Below are 15,523 nucleotides of genomic sequence, written 5' to 3' on the forward strand. Positions count from 1 at the left end.
GCAATTATCATGTCCACATAATTCAATAATAATCCGCAGAACTTCTGTCTGCATAATAATTCATTCGAGGAATGTTTTGCTTGTGTCTATCTCGTCAAACATTTATAAAAGCATTTCATGTATTCGCAGTTCAAAATATATTTCAAAAGCATTTAATAAAGCAGTTGTAAAAAAACAGCGCATGTATTCTCAGTCCCAAAAATGTAAAGAGTAAAAGGGAGCAAATGAACTCACCATACTGTATTTTATAGTAAAAATACATATGACGACATTAAACAAGTGTAGGGTTGGCCTCGGATTCATGAACCTATATCATTTATATATATTAACATATATAATTAACATGTAATAATAATCAAACCCATTTGTATATATTAATTTATATATTACTTATTTAAAATAGTAATGTAATATTTATATAGTTATTATATATGTATTTGATATATTTTTGTATAAATAACTTATGGTTTGTTAAAATAATGAATTTACTAATACTAAAATAGTGTTAAATATAATAATAATAATAATAATAATAATAATAATAATAATAATAATAATAATAATAATAATGATAATACTAATTATAATGATAATAATTTTTAATAACAATATTAATACTTATCATTTAATAATAATAATAATAATAATAATAATAATAATAATAATAATAATAATAATAATAATAATAATAATAATAATAATAATAATAATAATAGTAATAATAATAATACAAATGAAGAAAAATAAAGCTACCTTAAAGGAAAATGGCCTAAAAAAAATTGTATTGCAGCTCCAAGGACTCAAACCCGTGTCCTCTTGGATACACAGGCACCCCTAAACCATTCTTCCCTTTTTGATTTTTCTGTTTTATAGTATGATTCAATTCTATTTAACTTGTTGATACTTGAGGCCCAATGCACAACCCATTTAAACTACCAGTCCATTATCAAATTGCACATGTAACCTATTCGATTCCTGGATACTAACCCGAATCATAGCAGTGAACCACAATCCATTTTTCTTCGATTAACCAAAAAAAAAACACGCTGTTATTTTCTCCATCATCGTCAAACATGGAATCACGATTATCATCCATCAATCTCACTTCGGTTTGCAGTAAAAAAAATCACGAGTAGTAGCATCATAATCTTGCATCTATTATCTCTTTCCATATCATGGTTCATCCAAAAATATATATATATTGTGAATAAAATAACGGATATTGGTGAACACTTGGGCCCGATTCCATTACTTTTTGATCAAATTATTAGCATGCTCCACTTGATATTTACGCCTATAACCCCACTACCGAATAATCTTTATAAATGGGGTATTCTTGCTTGGTAAAGGTTGGCTAAAAGAATAGTAACATGCAAAAAGCAGTTTGAATTTATTATATGCAGGCAATCATTCAATTATATATAGTGGTTGTGTAGTTTGTTGCAAAGGTTGTACTCGGTTAATAATAACAACGTAACATCAATAGCAAAAAGAATAGATTATAGTTGATATATTGATTATGGTTGTACGTGTTTGATCAGAAGAAGATTAAGAAGGACAAGCGAGCAATTGGCAGGGGATTACACGTGATTCATGTTAATAATAGGCTGTGAACGGAAGGTGGAATAGCGGTGAAATATTAGAATAATCTAAGGTGGTGTTTGATTGGTTATGGTGGTTTGCAGCGATGGTTAAATGGATATATGGTGAGAAACTATAGGTGGTTAAAAGGTGACGGTTTGCCATGGTGGTGGTGAGTTTATGTTGTTAAAAGCGTGTTGCTGCAACTAACTTCATATTCTTGATCACTAGATGGAGAGCGGGTTGGCACGTTTCATCCTCATTTAAAGATCTAGCCATAACTTGTTTTTGGATACGCCTTTACGTAGCGGGAAGTGGAATGAACGAAGTAAGTTCCAAATTTGTTGAATTTATTTCTATTTCTATAACTTTAATACTCCGTAATTGTTTTGTTTGCAACTTTTAATTTGTTGTGTGGTGTTTTATGGTGGCGATTCATGGTTAGAGAGAGAGAGGTGATATGGAAGATGGTGTTCGGTTGTTCCATAGAAGAGAAGAAATAATTCTAATAAGGAAGTGTTTGAGTTATGCTGTAACAAGAATTGGTTGCTTGTTGTATAGATTGGATGCATTCGACAAGAAGAATCAATCCTGACAGAAATAAATAAAAAAAATATAAAAGTTGAATGAGACTCCTAACTGAATTTGTTTCTGTAATGTGACTTGATATCAATGGTTGTATTGTAGTGTGATCATGGTCGACAGGAATCTTTGAGCAAAAGAAAAAAAATATAACCGATAGGGATGGCTAACAGATTCTGTAATATATCTGATTCGGATATTCATCAATCTAAATTTAAATAATTACATATGTTAATACCCAAATTTCTGTTAATTTCCTTATTATTGATAATAAAGATATTAATAACAATAATAATATCAATAAGTCGTTTTTATAATAACAGTAACAATAATTATAACATTTTTAATAGTTTTAGTAATAATATTCTTAATATTAATAATAGTAATAATGTTGGTAGTAACTTGTATTATTTTTATAGTAATACTAATTATGATAACTTATAATAATAATGATTATTAATGATACTAATAATAACAATTATAATATTAATAATAATATAATAAATCATAATAATTTATATGTATCTAAATTTACATCTATATATTATATATTGGAAATAATAACATTAATGTTAATATTAATATTAATATTAATAATAATAATGAAAGTAATAATAGTTATAATATCAATATAATAATTATATTTAAACTTGTAATTAAATTTAATACATTAATATTATCTTTTATTAGTTATGTCATATCCAATAATTATATATTATATTCTATAATATCATATATTGAACACTTAATATTTATACATTTTATATATATACAACCATATACAAATAATAATATTTATGTATAAAAATCATATATACATTCATACTACTATATTTATATGTAATTATGTTTTAAATATAAATTTTTAATTCTTAAATAAATGTATTAATTATACATATATTAAAATAGTTAAACTCCAAGTTTAACATTATATATTTAATACTTTATTAACGTTGACAATTTATGTTCGAAATCATTTATATTCAATTATACCATATATATTCCAAATAACAAGTTTTAGTTATTTTAAGTTATCTTTCATAATAACTAAATCACATAATATTTCGTAGATATATTTAATTTATTATATAGAATTATTTACATATATAATTATCTATATATATACATTTCTGTTTACATTTAAAAGTTCGTGAATCGTCGAAAACAGTCAAAGGTCAAATGAATTCATTAAGATAGTTCAAAAATTTTGAGACTTAACATTACAAACTTTGCTTATCGTGTCGAAATCATATTAAGATTAAGTTTAAATTTGGTCAGAAATTTCCGGGTCGTCACAATACCTACCCGTTAAAGAAATTTCATCCCGAAATTTGAGTGATGTCGTCATGGTTAACAATAAAAAATATTTTCATGACGAATATAAGTTGATAATAGAGTTTTATCGTTATTGATAAATATAGATAAAACGATTCGATTATGTGGAGCGTTCGAGTGAAGTTGTCACAAAAATTTGAGATAAAAATCTAACTTTTGATGTAGTCACGTTTGAGTTTAGAAAATAAGGCGCGTCTTAACTTTTGACGTTGCCTTGGTTGAATTCCGGAATTCAAAGGATTTAAAGAAAACCTTCGAAATCTAAAAGATTTGATTCTTCGGCGAATAAGGAGATTAAGATCTCTATAATTAAATACGATGATCTGCCTCGATTACTCTGTCTGATATCTCCATTATAAATTAACTTCTTCTGTTTCCATTATTTTCACCATTCCTATACTTTCTTTCTTAGTTCATGCATCCAAAAGATTGTGAAAATGCTTAATCCAGTTCTAATCCTTGATATTTTCCTAATTATCATTTCTATCATCCTTCCTTTCAATCTTCCGCCAGAAGAATCTGTTTACTTCTACTATTACCTTGGGGTTATAGTGCTTTTAATTCTCCCGTGTCTTTATGTTGCGATAAACATTGATATTCACGATTTGTAATTTATGCGTTGTTATCGGGCTTTATATCTCCCCTTATATTTTAATGTCCATATTTCTGTTTCCTATAATCATTGTAATCCACAGTTAATACTCCCTCCTATTTGCTGCAATTTATACTCCAATTTCTATTTCAGAGCTTTGTCCCTTCGTTTCTTCTTCTTGCGATTGGGCATATCTTGTAATGGTCCAGAATTCGCAGATATAAGTTTTAGAATGAACATTGTTAATGTTCTAAGAAGGGAATGGAAATGGCACGATCTTAATTTTGTTAAATTACTAGAATACCCTGGAAAAGACCGAATCATCAAGAAATATTTTCTTGATATTTTAGAGGTTTAAATAGAATACAAGAGTCGTGTAACATGGCACATGATGACGTTAGAGTCTGTGAATCATCACATTTCATTAGAAACTCAGCATGACTTACTGTAATATAATCACGTTGATCAAGTGTCATTATATTATACTAACTCACGCATCAATTTCCAACACTACTCCAGAAGTCATTCATAATTTAAACTCGAATTTTAAAGAAGTTTAGAAACTAAAATGGTTTCCTTTATGATGTAATACGGATAGCACGAAGAGATAACTAAATTTGGACAAGAAGAGTTATGAAAATATCCTCAGAAATATCGAAGATATTTATGATGATAATTTGGGATTTCTAATTTCGATGGTTGATGAAGAAAGATTTTACGCAAGATTTTAACATGAGTACGGAGCAAGATATTCGTTGAAGGTTTCATCGGATCCAGAATTACCTGGATTCTTTGAATATAGGGTCTGGTCCTTGAATTTGTCTTTGGTCTCCTTCGTGGTTAGCTCAATCCATTTTCCAGTTCTAACCTTTCTGAGCTTTTCCAACATACTATTCTTTATCATAAAACTTCCGACGATTAATGTCGTTTTACGGTTTTTGCTACTTCATCAGCATTTCGATGACTAGTTCGCAGTTCGGGGTGTTTTTCAGAAACTTCACATTCAAGCATGTAAGTCCAGATGATAGACGTTATATGTACACATATAAATGTTGGCATAGGCATGCTGCGAGATTTCAAAATACTGATTGCTAATTTTCGGTAATTGGTATGGCAATTCTTGTTACAAGATGTGGATGAGTACATGATGAGACTTCAATAGATAAATATAGTGATTTATCGGAGGGATTTAAACCAAGGAGCAACGAGATTACTGGTATGCCTGCTGGTAATATGATAGAATATAAAAGGTTCTCTGGTAACAATAAAAGAGCACGCATATATATTAAGGTTATAATAAGGTTGTTTCGATCGAAAAGTCGAAGTTGATTTGCTAGAGCTGTGAAAAAATTAGCTATCTCAAACAAGAGTTGCAAGGTTATTTTCGGTAATAATAACGCCAAAGTAGCTAGCACAGATACGTGTTAAACGTTTACTCAGGTTTCGAGTATTTTCAGATACGTGTTAAACGTTTACGCAGGTTTCGTTCACTCAGGTGATTAAGGTATTGAATTCGATCCATCAAAAATCGAAGACATTAGTAAATGGAAGACTCTTACCACTCCTACTCACATTCGTCAATTCCCGGCTCTCGTCGGGTACTATCGTAGATTCATCGAAAACTTCTCCTTGGTTGCTCGTCCTCTAACCGTGTTAACTCACAAGCGAAAGAAATTCATTTGGGAGACCGAACAAGAATCCGCATTTCAAATCTTGAAGACAAAGCTAACCACCGTGTAGTGAACCGAACTTTTCCATGTTTATAATTATATATATATTAAATGAAATTGTTATTTACATGATTAAGTGTTTCCAACATGTTAAGCAATCAAACTTGTTAAGACTTGATTAATTGAAATAGGTTTCATATAGACAATTGACCACCTAAGTTGACCGGTGATTCACGAACGTTAAAACTTGTAAAAACTATACGATGACATATATATGGTTATATATATAGTTAACATGATTTTATTATAAGTATGTATCTCATTAGGTATTTTAACAATGAGTTATATACATAAAAATGAGACTATTAATTTAAGAAACTCGAAAACGATATATATAACGATTATCGTTATAACAACGTCTTACTAGGTACATATGAATCATATTAAGATATTGATACACTTGGTTAATTATGTTAAATGATAAGTAAATATATTATTAAGTGTATTAACAATGAAATACATATGTAAAAATAAGACTACTAACTTAATGATTTCGAAACGAGACATATATGTAACGATTATCTTTGTAACGGCATTTAACTGTATATATATCATACTAAGATATATTATATATCATAATATCATGATAATATAACAATTTAACATCTCATTTGTTATAATAAACAATGGGTTAACAACATTCAACAAGATCGTTAAACTAAAGGTTTCAAAACAACATTTACATGTAACGACTGACGATGACTTAACGACTCAGTTAAAATGTATATACATGTAGTGTTTTAATATGTATTCATACACTTTTGAAAGACTTCAAGACACTTATCAAAATACTTCTACTTGATAAAAATGCTTACAATTACATCCTCGTTCAGTTTCATCTACAATTCTACTCGTATGCACCCGTATTCGTACTCGTACAATACACAGCTTTTAGATGTATGTACTATTGGTATATACACTCCAATGATCAGCTCTTAGCAGCCCATGTGAGTCACCTAACACATGTGGGAACCATCATTTGGCAACTAGCATGAAATATCTCATAAAATTACAAAAATATGAGTAATCATTCATGACTTATTTACATGAAAACAAAATTACATATCCTTTATATCTAATCCATACACCAACGACCAAAAACACCTACAAACACTTTCATTCTTCAATTTTCTTCATCTAATTGATCTCTCTCAAGTTCTATCTTCAAGTTCTAAGTGTTCTTCATAAATTCTAAAAGTTCTAGTTTCATAAAATTAAGAATACTTCCAAGATTGCAAGTTTACTTCCAAGTTTTCTAAATCCATTCCAAGTAATCATCCAAGATCAAGAAACCTTTGTTACTTACAGTAGGTTATCTTTCTAATACAAGGTAATAATCATATTCAAACTTTAATTCAATTTCTATAACTATAACAATCTTATTTCGAGTGGAAATCTTACTTGAAATTGCTTTCGTGTCATGATTCTGCTTCAAGAACTTTCAAGCCATCCAAGGATCCTTTGAAGCTAGATCTATTTTTCTCATTTCCAGTAGGTTTATCCAAGGAACTTGAGGTAGTAATGATGTTCATAACATCATTCAATTCATACATATAAAGCTATCTTATTCGAAGGTTTAAACTTGTAATTACTAGAACATAGTTTAGTTAATTCTAAAGTTGTTCGCAAATAAAAGTTAATCCTTCTAACTTGACTTTTAAAATAAACTAAACACATGTTCTATATCTATATTATATGCTAACTTAATGATTTAAAATCTGGAAACACGAAAAACACCGTAAAACCGGATTTACGCCGTCGTAGTAACACCGCGGGCTGTTTTGGGTTAGTTAATTAAAAACTATGATAAACTTTGATTTAAAAGTTGTTATTCTGGGAAAATGATTTTTATTATGAACATGAAATTATATCCCAAAATTATGGTTAAACTCAAAGTGGAAGTATGTTTTCTAAAATGGTCATCTAGACGTCGTTCTTTCGACTGAAATGACTACCTTTACAAAAATGACTTGTAACTTATTTTTCCGACTATAAACCTATACTTTTTCTGTTTAGATTCATAAAATAGAGTTCAATATGAAACCATAGTAATTTGATTCACTCAAAACGGATTTAAAATGAAGAAGTTATGGGTAAAACAAGATTGGATAATTTTTCTTATTTTAGCTACGTGAAAATTGGTAACAAATCTATTCCAACCATAACTTAATCAACTTGTATTGTATATTATGTAATCTTGAGATACCATAGACACGTAAACAACGTTTCGACCTATCATGTCGACACATCTATATATATTTCGGAACAACCATTGACACTCTATATGTGAATGTTGGAGTTAGCTATACAGGGTTGAGGTTGATTCCAAAATATATATAGTTTGAGTTGTGATCAATACTGAGATACGTATACACTGGGTTGTGGATTGATTCAAGATAATATTTATCGATTTATTTCTGTACATCTAACTGTGGACAACTAGTTGTAGGTTACTAACGAGGACAGCTGACTTAATAAACTTAAAACATCAAAATATATTAAAAGTGTTGTAAATATATTTTGAACATACTTTGATATATATGTATATATTGTTATAAGTTCGTGAATCAACCAGTAGCCAAGTCTTACTTCCCGACGAAGTAAAAATCTGTGAAAGTGAGTTATAGTCCCACTTTTAAAATCTAATATTTTTGGGATGAGAATACATGCAGGTTTTATAAATGATTTACAAAATAGACACAAGTACGTGAAACTACATTCTATGGTTGAATTATCGAAATCAAATATGCCCCTTTTTATTAAGTCTGGTAATCTAAGAATTAGGGAACAGACACCCTAATTGACGCGAATCCTAAAGATAGATCTATTGGGCCTAACAAACCCCATCCAAAGTACCGGATGCTTTAGTACTTCGAAATTTATATCATATCCGAAGGGTGTCCCAGAATGATGGGGATATTCTTATATATATGTATCTTGTTAATGTCGGTTACCAGGTGTTCACCATATGAATGATTTTTATCTCTATGTATGGGATGTATATTGAAATATGAAATCTTGTGGTCTATTGTTACAATTTGATATATATAGGTTAAACCTATAACTCACCAACATTTTTGTTGACGTTTAAAGCATGTTTATTCTCAGGTGAATATTAAGAGCTTCCGCTGTTGCATACTAAAATAAGGACAAGATTTGGAGTCCATGTTTGTATGATATTATGTAAAAACTGCATTCAAGAAACATATGTCGATGTAATATATTTCTATTGTAAACCATTATGTAATGGTCGTGTGTAAACAGTATATTTTAGATTATCATTATTTGATAATCTACGTAACGCTTTTGAAACCTTTATTGATAAAATAAAGGTTATGGTTGTTTTAAAAATGAATGCAGTCTTTGAAAAACGTCTCATATAGAGGTCAAAACCTCGCAACGAAATCAATTAATATGGAACGTTTATAATCAATATGAACGGGACATTTCACACCGCTCCTATCTTGTCACTTCTCGAAGGCAATGATGATTTTGTTGTTTATTGAGATGCCTCGAAACATGGTTTTGGGTGTGTATTGATGCAACGAAAGAAAGTCATTGCTTATGCCTCTCGACAATTGAAAATTCATGAACGGAACTATACGACACATGATCTTGAACTCGGAGTCGTTGTCTTTGCACTTAAAATATGGAGACACTATCTTTATGGAACCAAAAGTACCATCTTCACCGATCACAAAAGCCTCCAACACATCTTCGATCAAAAGCAACTAAACATGAGACAACGACGGTGGATTGAAACCTTAAACGATTATGATTGTGAGCTTCGTTACCATCCCAGAAAGGCAAATGTGGTGGCCGATGCCTTAAGTCGAAAAGAAAGGGCGGTGCCTCTTCGTGTCCGAGCTTTAAACATCACCATTCACACCAACCTCAATAGTCAAATTCGTGTAGCCCAAGACGAGGCTCTCAAGGATGAAAACATCTCCCTCGAACACTTGAACGTCCTCACCTCTCGATTCGAAGTTAATGAAACCGGACTCCGATATTTTGCCGGAAGAATTTGGGTGCCTAGTTACGGGGACTTGCGAAGCCTTATTTTAGATGAAGCCCATAAGTCAAGATATTCGATTCACCCCGGTGCCAATAAGATGTACCACAAACTCAAAGAACAATATTGGTGGCCGAACATCAAAAGGGACGTCGCTACTTACGTTGGAAAATGCCTAACTTGCTCAAAAGTCAAAGCCGAACATCAAAGACCGTCCGAACTACTTCAACAACCCGAAATCCCGCAATGGAAGTGGGAAAGGATAACGATGGATTTTATCACCAAACTACCAAAGATGGTTGGCGGTTATGATACTATTTGGGTTATTGTTGACCGTCTCACCAAATCCTTCACTTCCTAGCCATGAAGGAAACCGACAACATGGAGAAACTCACGTAACTTTACATTAAAGAAATCGTAGCCCGACACGGTGTACCCTTATCGATTATCTCCAACCGAGATGGCCGTTTTGTTTCTAGATTTTGGCGTACTTTACAAGAAGCGTTGGGAACACGTTTAGACATGAGCACCGCATACCATCCGCAAACCGACGGACAAAGCGAACGCACAATCCAAACTTTGGAAGACATGCTACGAGCTTGTGTTATTGACTTTGGAAAAGCTTGGGATAAGCACTTGCCTCTCGCCGAATTCTCCTACAACAATAGTTATCACGCTAGTATTAACGCCGCACCATTCGAAGCTTTATATGGCCGAAAATGTCGTTCACCTCTCTGTTGGGCCGAAGTAGGTGACACACAAATCAACGGACCCAAACTCATTCATGAAACAACCGAGAAGATCGTTCAAATCCGAGATAGGCTTAGGACGGCCCGAAGTCGTCAAAAGAGCTATACCGACAAACGATGCAACGACCTTAAATTTCAAGCCGGTGACCGCGTAATGTTAAAAGTCGCACCTTGGAAAGGTGTAATCTATTTCAGGAAACGCGGGAAGCTAAATCTGTGGTATATTGGTCCTTTCAAAATCTTGGAGCGTGTTGGAACCGTTGCGTATCGTTTAGATCTTCCGCCTCAATTGAGCTCCGTTCATCCTACTTTCCATGTATCCAACTTGAAAAAGTGCCTCGCCGAACCCGATATCGTCATCCCTCTCGAGGAGCTTACTATTGATGACAAACTTCATTTCGTAGAGGAACCGGTTAAAATTGGAGACACCTCCGTCATAACGTTAAAACAAAGTAGAATCCCGATCGTTAAGGTCCGTTGGAATGCCAAAAGAGGACCCGAGTTTACTTCGAAAAGACAAGATCAAATGCAAAAGAAATACCCTCAATTATTCGCGAATTCGGAAACACAAGATCTCGAGGAAGGAACAACGACGACTACGCCTACTTAAATTTCGGGACGAAATTTCTTTTAAGGAGTAGGTAATGTAACATCCCGCCTTTTTCTGTTTACTTTCCGTTTAACTATTTTAAAGTCCGTTATATAATTATAACACCTTCCGTTAATACGCGTTTCTAAATTATCTCGTTTAGGTAATTCACGCACCCGCAACCGAACTCGAGGGGCTAGTTTCGCCAATTGATCAAAGGTGTGACTAGATGGACTAGTCAACACCCACCACCTCTTTTCATTTCCTATTTCATTTTCCTTTTCTTTAATACTTTCACTAAATTCTCTCAAACACCAATCCAAACATTCATCATCTAAATCAAATCGAGCAAGCACCAATCTAAACAAATTACATATTCGGAATCCTTGCATCTTCCTCTTCAAATCCATACCGATTACTTCTCATTTGGGTAACTTTCTAAAATCACTAGATTTTGTGTTCTTGATGATTTTTTACTTGTAAAAGTGTTAATTAGTGTCTATGGCTCAAGTCTAACAAGAATATGTGATTTATATGCTCGATCTCGTTAGTTTAAGTAATTATCATGAACTTGAAAGTTTGGTGTGTTTGATCTTGAATTTGGTTGCTTAAATGTTGTTAGATGTTATAAATGCATGTATTAATTGTGTTACTAGCATCACTAGCTTCAATTTGAGGTGTAGGTTGACTTGGAAGGACTCCATAAACTTAATTACAAAAATTGTGATTTTGGGTTAGGGTTTGATAGGAGTAAAATGGATTTTTGATGCACCAAATGCTATGCAATGTTGTTTGTAAGTGTTTAGTTATATTGTATGCATAATTACCTACGAAACGGCGTATTATATGTGTGCATTTAATTCCTAAATCATCAAAGTGCATTTATGAAATTAAAGCATTAATGATGAGCATTTATTTGATCATTTAATTTGGAAACTCGATATTTGTAAATGATGTTTTTGATTGATGAAACGTGTTTAGTTGTGTTCCTCGTCAAATTTCCTTTCCAATGATATAAGATACGTGTCGTAAGAGTTTACGCTTTGTGTTTTGTGTTTAAATGAAGTTTGGATTTGGACTTGGACAATTGAAACTGACCAGGCACCAGACCACGTTAAGTGTCGCGGCGCGGCCCTCCTTGGTCGCGGCGCGACATTTCCCGTGTTTGGGTTCTGACTTGCATGGTCAAAATTCAAAAAATGTTTGCTATGCTACGCACCTCCGATTCACATGTAACTTGTTCTAACATGCTTATATATGAATAAAAACCTCAAAAAAATAGTTCGGGACCCGACCCGAACGTGTTGACTTTTTCGTTGACTTTGACCCGACCAAAGTTGACTTTTAATCAAACTTAACCAAATACTTATGCAATCATTCTAACATGCTTTTATACCTGTACCTTGCATGAAACTTGATAATTTGATTCACATGCTATAATGATCGAGTCGTAACGAGCCATATGACTAATTGAACACTTTGACCTACCGTGTTTACCGTTATTGATACGACCTATTTGTTTAGGTCAAGACTAGCATTGTTCTTTGCACACGTTTACTTGTTGAAGTACTCTATTACTCGTACACTCAAGGTGAGATCATAGTCCCACTTTTACTCTTTTTGAACTTACATTTGGGATGAGAAAACATAAACGTTTCTTTTTACTAAGTGAACACAAGTACAGGAAAACAAACATTCTACATAAGAGTTTAGAACAAAATCCTCAATTCGATTATCATTAGTTACACTTACCAGGTGTAAGCGAGAACTTATGTTGTATGGATCCATATGGGTTTGACAAACCCTCATTCAGACGGTTCGTGAAATGTCCCGTTCTTATTGATTAAAAACGTTCCATATTAATTGATTTCGTTGCGAGGTTTTGACCTCTATATGAGTCGTTTTTCAAAGAATGTATTCATTTTTAAAACAAACCATAACCTTTATTTCATAAATAAAGGTTTAAAAAGCTTTACGTAGATTATCAAATAATGATAATCTAAAATATCCTGTTTACACACGACCATTACATAATGGTTTACAATACAAATATGTTACATCGAAATCAGTTTCTTGAATGCAGTTTTTACACAATATCATACAAACATGGACTCCAAATCTTGTCCTTATTTTAGTATGCAACAGCGGAAGCTCTTAATATTCACCTGAGAATAAACATGCTTTAAATGTCAACAAAAATGTTGGTGAGTTATAGGTTTAACCTATATATATCAAATCGTAACAATAGACCACAAGATTTCATATTTCAATACACATCCCATACATAGAGATAAAAATCATTCATATGGTGAACACCTGGTAACCGACATTAACAAGATGCATATATAAGAATATCCCCATCATTCCGGGACACCCTTCGGATATGATATAAATTTCGAAGTACTAAAGCATCCGGTACTTTGGATGGGGCTTGTTGGGCCCGATAGATCTATCTTTAGGATTCGCGTCAATTAGGGTGTCTGTTCCCTAATTCTTAGATTACCAGACTTAATAAAAAGGGGCATATTCGATTTCGATAATTCAACCATAGAATGTAGTTTCACGTACTTGTGTCTATTTTGTAAATCATTTATAAAACCTGCATGTATTCTCATCCCAAAAATATTAGATTTTAAAAGTGGGACTATAACTCACTTTCACAGATTTTTACTTCGTCGGGAAGTAAGACTTGGCCACTGTTGATTCATGAACCTATAACAATATATACATATATATCAAAGTATGTTCAAAATATATTTACAACACTTTTAATATATTTTGATGTTTTAAGTTTATTAAGTCAGCTGTCATCGTTAGTAACCTACAACTAGTTGTCCACAGTTAGATGTACAGAAATAAATTGATAAATATTATCTTGAATCAATCCACGACCCAGTGTATACGTATCTCAGTATTGATCACAACTCAAACTATATATATTTTGGAATCAACCTCAACCCTGTATAGCTAACTCCAACATTCACATATAGAGTGTCTATGGTTGTTCCGAAATATATATAGATGTGTCGACATGATAGGTCGAAACATTGTATACGTGTCTATGGTATCTCAAGATTACATAATATACAATACAAGTTGATTAAGTTATGGTTGGAATAGATTTGTTACCAATTTTCACGTAGCTAAAATGAGAAAAATTATCCAATCTTGTTTTACCCATAACTTCTTCATTTTAAATCCGTTTTGAGTGAATCAAATTGCTATGGTTTCATATTGAACTCTATTTTATGAATCTAAACAGAAAAAGTATAGGTTTATAGTCGGAAAAATAAGTTACAAGTCGTTTTTGTAAAGGTAGTCATATCAGTCGAAAGAACGACGTCTAGATGACCATTTTAGAAAACATACTTCCACTTTGAGTTTAACCATAATTTTTGGATATAGTTTCATGTTCATAATAAAAATCATTTTCTCAGAATAACAACTTTTAAATCAAAGTTTATCATAGTATTTAATTAACTAACCCAAAACAGCCCGCGGTGTTACTACGACGGCGTAAATCCGGTTTTACGGTGTTTTTTCGTGTTTCCAGGTTTTAAATCATTAAGTTAGCATATCATATAGATATAGAACATGTGTTTAGTTGATTTTAAAATTCAAGTTAGAAGGATTAACTTTTGTTTGCGAACAAGTTTAGAATTAACTAAACTATGTTCTAGTGATTACAAGTTTAAACCTTCGAATAAGATAGCTTTATATGTATGAATCGAATGATGTTATGAACATCATTACTACCTTAAGTTCCTTGGATAAACCTACTGGAAAAGAAAAAAATGGATCTAGCTTCAATGGATCCTTGGATGGCTCGAAGTTCTTGAAGCAGAATCATGACACGAAAACAAGTTCAAGTAAGATCATCACTTGAAATAAGATTGTTATAGTTATAGAAATTGAACCAAAGTTTGAATATGATTATTACCTTGTATTAGAATGATAACCTACTGTAAGAAACAAAGATTTCTTGAGGTTGGATGATCACCTTACAAGATTGGAAGTGAGCTAGCAAACTTGAAAGTATTCTTGATTTTATGAAACTAGAACTTTTGGAATTTATGAAGAACACTTAGAACTTGAAGATAGAACTTGAGAGAGATCAATTAGATGAAGAAAATTGAAGAATGAAAGTGTTTGTAGGTGTTTTTGGTCGTTGGTGTATGGATTAGATATAAAGGATATGTAATTTTGTTTTCATGTAAATAAGTCATGAATGATTACTCATATTTTTGTAATTTTATGAGATATTTCATGCTAGTTGCCAAATGATGGTTCCCACATATGTTAGGTGACTCACATGGGCTGCTAAGAGCTGATCATTGGAGTGTATATACCAAT

This window comes from Rutidosis leptorrhynchoides, chromosome 7, assembly GCF_046630445.1.
Source record: "Rutidosis leptorrhynchoides isolate AG116_Rl617_1_P2 chromosome 7, CSIRO_AGI_Rlap_v1, whole genome shotgun sequence".
Classification (NCBI taxonomy): domain Eukaryota; kingdom Viridiplantae; phylum Streptophyta; class Magnoliopsida; order Asterales; family Asteraceae; genus Rutidosis; species Rutidosis leptorrhynchoides.